This window comes from Otolemur garnettii, unplaced genomic scaffold (genome assembly GCF_000181295.1).
Source record: "Otolemur garnettii isolate 467f Iridium unplaced genomic scaffold, OtoGar3 scaffold00040, whole genome shotgun sequence".
Classification (NCBI taxonomy): Eukaryota; Metazoa; Chordata; class Mammalia; order Primates; family Galagidae; genus Otolemur; species Otolemur garnettii.
Window position 1 is genome coordinate 2749661 of NW_003852435.1, and position 7895 is coordinate 2757555.

General features: G+C 37.6%; 1 pseudogene; it reads left to right on the forward strand.

Annotated features, from left to right (window-relative positions):
* The first annotated feature begins 5228 nt into the window (after positions 1–5228).
* On the forward strand, positions 5229–7182 carry LOC100964148 (annotated as a pseudogene).
* Positions 7183–7895: the final 713 nt, after the last annotated feature.

Genomic DNA, 7895 nt, shown 5'->3' on the forward strand with positions numbered 1-7895 from the left:
AATATAAAAAAAGGTTATGTATTATAGTATCTGAAAACAGACGAAAGACATTACTTGAAGTAAGAAACAGAGGAGAGATTTAAACAGACTTGCTTTCAGAAAACATTAAGGGAAATAGTTTTAATGGATGAGCTAGACTATCATCAGAAGACTGAGAAGTAAGGGGCTGGTTGGAACATGGAAAAAAAAGGCTTTCCCAGAAGTTGGACTGTGAAAGAGCAAAGGATGGGAAGATGATGGAGAAAAATAGTGCAATAAGAAGAGGCAAATGGGCTGAAAGCAAGTCCTTAAAAATATATCTGGAAGACTTATTCAAGCTTAACTATTAATCAAAATAAGTCATAAGATAAGAAAAATAGAAACAGAATAGACATTCAATGAAACAGAGAATTGTAACTGAGAGACAGAGAGAAATGGATAGAAAATGGGCACTGCTGAGATCAAACCTACAAGACCAGAGAAACCCCAACCCAATTAAAGGACAGAATGGGGATGAATTCAGCTACTATGTAACAGTCAGTTATTAAGGCAGTTCTTTTTGAAGTAGACTCTGTCCTGTACTGAAAATGAGGTGATGTGTGTGTGTGTGTGTGTGTGTAAATAGGAAATCTAATTATAGGGAATGAATTTATCATATCCACCCTAGACAATGAGAAAGGGATCTGACCAGGAAAACACAGAAGACTTATGCCTAACACCTATGGTGATAAAGTTGCCAAAGAATAAGTGAAATCCCGAGGGTAGAGGCTGTTTCCCATCTTCACCTTGCAACTTCTACTAAAGTCAGGTGTGCATAATATCTTCTATCTTGACACACCCCCCCCCATCCCCCTCTACTTTGTTTTCTAACTCATCTTTTTACCCAGCACTGGTGAATAGCAGCATTAGAGGGGAAGGACTAGAACAGTGTAATAAACCATTTCCATGAACATGTGATTAATGAATTATAGTTTAGTCCTGAATCTCTCAAAGCAGATGAGTGTTAGCCATCGCCACAGATTTTCATTAATATTTCTGCTGAATTTCAATATAAAGCAATCATCCCATTTCAGATGGACAATCCGCATTTCGAATGAGCCTAAAGATTTGAAGCTTCCGAGAAGAGTTTAACACACATTCTCCTTATCTGAAAATACTATTAGGAATGTTATTTGGATTAGCAGCAGAGCTTTCATTTATGGAGCCCATGGCAGTCTGTGTCATAAATATGCACACATCTTCACCCCGGCAACGTGCTTCTAAGTACATTTCATGGTACTGTTCATATGCATTGCCTTTGATTTGTTTTAGGGCATAATATAAATTCTCTGCTGTGATACACGATAAAGAAAACACTTTTTAAGAAATCTATGTTGGTGATGAGGCTATATGCATCACTGAGCCTCATGATTTATTAACTGCCTAAATAATCCCTTATCATTATTGTTTGTTTTTAAACATAACCACTCATCAGGTACTCAGCACTGTATCTGCCTTTCTTTGCAGTGTTTCAGAGTCCATGTATTTGCCCTCAGTTACTTTTGTGAATTCTTCTGGAAGATAATGACAGCATTTCACATTCCATACCACTAGCCACATTCCATGCCACAGAATATAAATGTGTATAAGGTGGTAGTTTCATTATCTTAGGGTCAGTAGAATTTCAAGAGCTTTAAAATTACCTCTATCAATGATGCAAGTGTCAGCTTCGTTTTAATAAATCTTTAGAAACAGCCACAAGTTACTTCTAGGACATCTTCCTATTTCCAGAAATACATCATTCAGCTGCCAAATCTACTATCAGTGTTTTGCTAAAGAATTTCCACTATTAAATGCAATGCTAGACTTCTGGTGTATGCAATTGCTTTTTGATAACTTCAAATATGATTAACCCCAAGTTTCCCCAGAATCAGTACACATTTTATGCTACTCGTAGAGAAGCAGATAAAGAGAATATAGCACAAGCAAAACAAAAGGAAGAATTTACAAATACATCTATCATAAATAACACATTCGTGCAATGGTAAAATTTCAATTCCTGTTGTTAGAATTCCAGTTCTAAATGTGGGCACAATTAAAACCCAGGCATTTGGCAAGGTGACTTTTTTTAGAATAAATTAGAGTTGACAAGCAGTGAATTCAGCCAGCCAATAAGCACAATGTAAAATTTCTCGTCATATATGGCCAAATTCAAACATTTCCCTTTTAATTTCCAATAAAATCGACCATATGTTACACTTGCAAAAAAGCTAAATTATGGATATTGCTTTCACTTCTGTTTTTTTAAACTACTAGTATTATTTAAAACTGATCATTTTTAGAATAAACTATATATTATTCTTCAAATTAATGTGATATTTAAAGGAGAAAATAGCTTCTTTGTGTATCAGAAGTAATCAGCATTTGTAAAAGACACGAGCACCACAGAGTACCCATCTCATCCCATAAATATCTTTCTTGGGACGTCTTTCATTGCATACTACATTATATAATGTTTGTCATGATATACTATTCCAAAAAGAGAGGCTAAGCATAGAAATTATATTTAAAGAAAAGGTGACATGAATGAAGGTTGCTTTAACTTGAGAATTTTTCTAACATAAAAATGTATCTACCATAATACTTAATATTTGATCTTAAATATTTAAATATTTAAGATAATTAATAATGTGAACTCTGGCTTTTCTTACATCTTAAGACTTAAAAATAACATCAATTGAAACAAAAACAATATTAATGAGATTGAAAACAAAAAATGTTAAAAAGTAAATACATAAAATATTTATGTATATAGAGCTGATATTGGCAATGTGGCCCAAACATCCTTCAAGAATGAACTTCATAATAATGAAACTCAGAACTGAATCATCACTTCTAGCCAATATCAGGTAATACTTGACAACCACAGGCTTTCCTGTGTTGGTCCACATGCTATGTAACTTTGGCGTGAAGCAACAGACCAGAAAGCACAAATCCTGAGGAAGCTGGATTCCAAACACAAAAAACATAAGACAGAGTTGATCTGCACCCCTGCGAGCCCCTGACTGCAACTCCAAACAGAATGAACAAAGGGCCAGAGAGTCCACACATGTAACACTAATAAGTGTCCCTTGAAATAGAAGGAAACATCAGGAGTGCAGTGCAAGTGAAACCACCAACATCCAAAGAGTAATTTTTCATTGGCAAGTTTATGCTTTTCCTTTTATTTTGATTTTTGATTTGTTTGATGTATTTTTGTCATCAATTTCTCTTCACATTTTGGATAATCCACAAACAACTGACCTTCTTAAAAAAATGTTTACTTTTTGCTAGAGCAAGGTGAATCACTCCCAGGATAAGTACAAGCAAAAAGTCAAATTTAATCTAAATAAACCCTTCAATTGCAATAGATCTTGTTCCATAAGAATAAGGATATAATGACCAGATGTGGATAAAAATAATGATATAGAAGGACTTTACTCCAAGTTTAGGAACCATGTAATTGACGCAATAGGCAAAGGACACAGTGATGGACAAATAGGTCAGTATAAACCATTGTAATATCTAGAAGCTATGAACTATGCATGTTCGGGAATTTAACAAATGGTAAATGCCATATTTTGAATTTGTTGGAAAAAATGTGTAATTTAATTATGCTAGTGTTATACATGGTTATTATTAAAAGAAAAGAGAGAAATATGTATTATCTCATGCCACATCTTGAAAAATTGCAAAAGACTAATTTTCTTAAAAACCACTATTTTGTGGTACACATGCATTATGGGATATTACTCAGTGTTAAAAAGTAAAATGCACTATCAAGCCATGAAAAGATAAGAAGGAAATTTAAATGTATATTATTAAGTGAAAAAACCCAATATAAGAAGTCTATGTAGTGTCTGATTCCAATTATAAGACATTCTGGAAAAGGAAAAAAAAAAAAAAACTATAGAGACAGAAAAAGTTACCAGGGGTTGTATGTATGTTTACAGATGCAGGGGTGAAAAATTGGAACACAGAGAATTTTTCTGGAGATTCTATAATGGTAGATACATGTCATCATACATTTGTCTAAACCCATTGAATGTATCACACCTCAAGCGAACCCTAATAAAAACCATGGATGGACCTTGGGTGATAATGCTGTATCAATGTAGGTTTATAAATTGTCACAAATACACCACTCTGGGAGGAGCAGTTGATAATGGAAGAGGCTATACACATGTGGGGACAGTGGGGGTATCGGGAACACTGTGCTTTTGCTCATTTATTTTTGTGAACTCACAACTTCTCTTAAAAATTCCTTACAAAATAAAGTTTCTCTTTCACAAACCTGTATAACTCTTGGAAGAAAATGCCTGCGAGAATTTGCAGCAATGGATGGTAGTACCCTGCCAAAGGTTTGGTCACTTCTTCCGCTACTTCCTGCTAATAAATAGTTCAAACCCTAGCCTTCTATGGGGAGTCACTTTTTCCTGTGGAATCATGTCAGTTGGCAAGGAAGTTTCTTGGATGTATGCCTTTCCTCTATCTCAGGGAACTAGGAACAAATTATTGATGGTGGGGTACAAAGGCTCTACTCAGCTGTCTCAAACCAGAAAAGACTTTGTGGTATAATTTACATTATGGCACCAACGTGGTAGCCCCTAAAGACATCTCTTGCTCAGCCCTTCTCTTTTCCCGACTTGTTTATCTCATGCCCTGAGAATGTTCTTCAGGGAGATTTTAATAAATCACTTGCACTGAAAGCCACACTCAGACTCTTTCTAGATGATTGAAACTAAGAGAATACATTTATAATCCTGGAATGAAAGGCCCTCCTGAAATGTGACTTAAAACTCCAAATATGTAAAGAAAGATTTTAATTAAATTGAATGGAAAAAAATTAAGTGACATGGGAGAAAGTTAAAATTAAAAGAGAGTATATATAAGGAGAAAATACTTGCATATTTTACAAATAAATTATTGATATACTGCATTATGCTTACAAGATTACAAGAAATGAGTCTTTCCCGTAGTTTTGTAGTAGAGTGAACTACCAAGAGTTTTGAAGCATTAAGAACGCTACCAACATACAGAAGGAAATCTATTATCTATGTGTTGAAAATAGAATTTAGCACACAGGCCAGACCTGGCCCAGGAGCAGCCTAAAGAAAACTGCAGCAGGAGAGGGAGAGGGAGGTAAAACCAGTGGCAGGGTAGCAACTGCCCCAACTGCAGAGGGGACGTGGGCTACTTGGTCAGGTGAGCCCAGTTGCAGAGAGGCTGAAAACAAGGATGTAAACATGGCTGATGTAAGTGGTGGTGTGGAGACAGAATCTTCTAATGGAAAAGATACACTAGATACACTAGGAGGTGCTGGGGGTACTTCAGAGGTGATGGACACTCGGGAGAGAGAAGAAAATAGCCCACAGTTGGGAGGGGTGGAGCTGCAATGTGGGATATGTACAAAGTGGTTCACGCTGACGGCTGTCTGCGTTTCATGACCAATTACAGTTTTCATTACAATGTAGCTATCATAGTGGGAACTATGGCACTATGGAACAGGGCACTACCATCTATTGCTGCAAATTCTCTAAGGCATTTTCTTCCAAGAGCTGCTGTCCCCACATGTGTATAGCCTTCCCCCAGAAGCAAGCAAATTTGAAGGAAATATGCCTTCAAGCTTTGGCCAACCTAATGCACAGTCTGGAACAAAAGATGAACATCCAAAACCCATGCTCTCCAAAGATGAGGATATTACAAGATTTATTGATAAATACTGGAAGGGCATGATGACCAGACAGAGATCCAGGAAAAAAGACGTGCCCAAATAACCTTGTTAAAACAATGAGTAAGGAAAAAGATGTCTTCTTGGTAAAGGAACACCCACGTCCTGGCAGAAAAGACCCAGAAGAAGATGATCCCGAGTTTGGACTTTTGGATCAAGATCTTAGTAACGTTGGACCTGTATGAAAACCAAAAATAAAGCAGGGCAGTGTCTACCAGTGGGAATCTAGATCGAGAATTTGCAGCTGTCAGCAGTGGAAAAGGAAGAGGAGCTAAGCACAAACAGCAGGATGGAAGGACCACGGGACCCACCAAGAAGGCTCAGAGTGACTTTTGTTTTCTGCTCAGCACCCTCCCTCTCATGGCTATCCCTTGGCACACCCATTTAACAAAGAGAGCTATAGGTATATTCTAGTTGAGCCTGATCCCCACGCCCCTGACCCCGAGAAGCGTGAACTTGACTGCTGGGCAGGAAAACCTATTCCTGAAGACCTCTACAGAGCCTGCTTGTACAAACGGGTTTGTTAGCCCTACACAATAGAGATCCCCAGTTAAAGGTCTCTTATGGCCAGCTGACTGTGGTTGGAGAGAAGGGTTTCTTTACTCTATGGCACGAGCCTCTCATAGTGTGTGGAAAGGTGCCTGGAAATCACCCTAGATGAGATGCCACCAGACACTGCTGTCAGACTGGGTGGGTCCCAGCCCTTAGATAATCTTCAAGCTCTCTTAGGTTATGATAAATTTAGCTATTCTTGGTGGAGCAAAAAGGGGACTGAGTTCCACCTGTCCACTAGGAAACAGTACTCTTCTGACTATGGACAGGGAGACATCCTGGGATTTTTATATTAACCTTCCTGAAGATACAGAGAGAGCCAAGTCACTGCCTGATTAAAGATAAAGCTTTGATAAAGTTCAAGAGTTACTTGTATTTTGAAGAAAAAGTCTTTGTGGATAAAGCAAAGAGGACCCTCAAGCACACTCCCCATAGTGAGACAGTATTTTATAAAAATGGTGTCAATCAAGGTGTGGCGCACAAAGATATTTTTGAGGGGGTTTTCTTTCCAGCCATCTCTCTGTACAAGAGCTGCACAGTTTCTATTAACTTCCGAACTTAAAGAAACTCCGCTACCACCCTTTGAGCGACTTGGGTGGGGCTGTGGCAGAGCACACCCTGGCCAACTTCTTGTATCACATGGGGATAGAAGTGGAGGTCAGCGCAGTCCCCCGTGGGAACCCTCCCAGGTCCTGCCTTCCTTTCAGACATGGATTTTCTCGACAAGAATACTGGGGTTTTTGTTATTAGTTCTGAACTATCTCAGATGTTCTCCCAAAGATGCTACAGAACACAGCCTCTCCTTTCAGCAAGTTAAAAGGCTGGACAGTTCTGTGGAGGCTCCCTGTCCTTCAGCCTTCTCTTCCCACTTCCAGCGACTGCTTTTATTTTGTGTGCCATAAGCCAACAACTCTCACCCCAGGACCTGTAAGTTCCCTGTGAATTTGGTGCTGTCCCACACACCCTGACAGCTGGGACTTGTTACCTTACCGTGCTTTTTAAGGAGTAAACATTCTTCTCTAAATGAGCAGCCTATTTAAAGACATTTCTTTCTGTGGGCAGTGACTCCATCTGACCTGTTTTCCAAGGAAGTGGTGGGCCTGTTTCTGAGAAGAGCTGGTTTCATTCCAAACCAATCCAAAAGCTATTTCCTTTTTACTATGAATTTGGCTTTGTTATTAATTTTGAAATATGCTTTTGGACATTGAGATCTTGGAAACTACTGGCTCCATAACTTAATAAAATGAGCAACTCCTCCCAAATAAAACATGTTCTGAGTTTAAAAAAAAAAAAAGAATTTAACACATGGAGCTATTTTCAACAAATATACAATTTAGTATTTGAAGATATATACTATAGCACTGTTTATAATAGAAAAATAAAAAATAATTAAAACATACAAATAAGCAACAAATTTCAAAGGAAAGAAACCAGGTGAATTCGTAGTTAAACATGCATTTATTGGAATTCTAATATATTTAGAAAGAATGGAATATATTGAAATACCTTGATGGTAACTTTCCATAAAAAAACTCATTGGCAATGGAATAAGTTGCACAACACATCTGTATGTATATAAGATTTATATTTTACTTATTTAAGTAATACATCATGC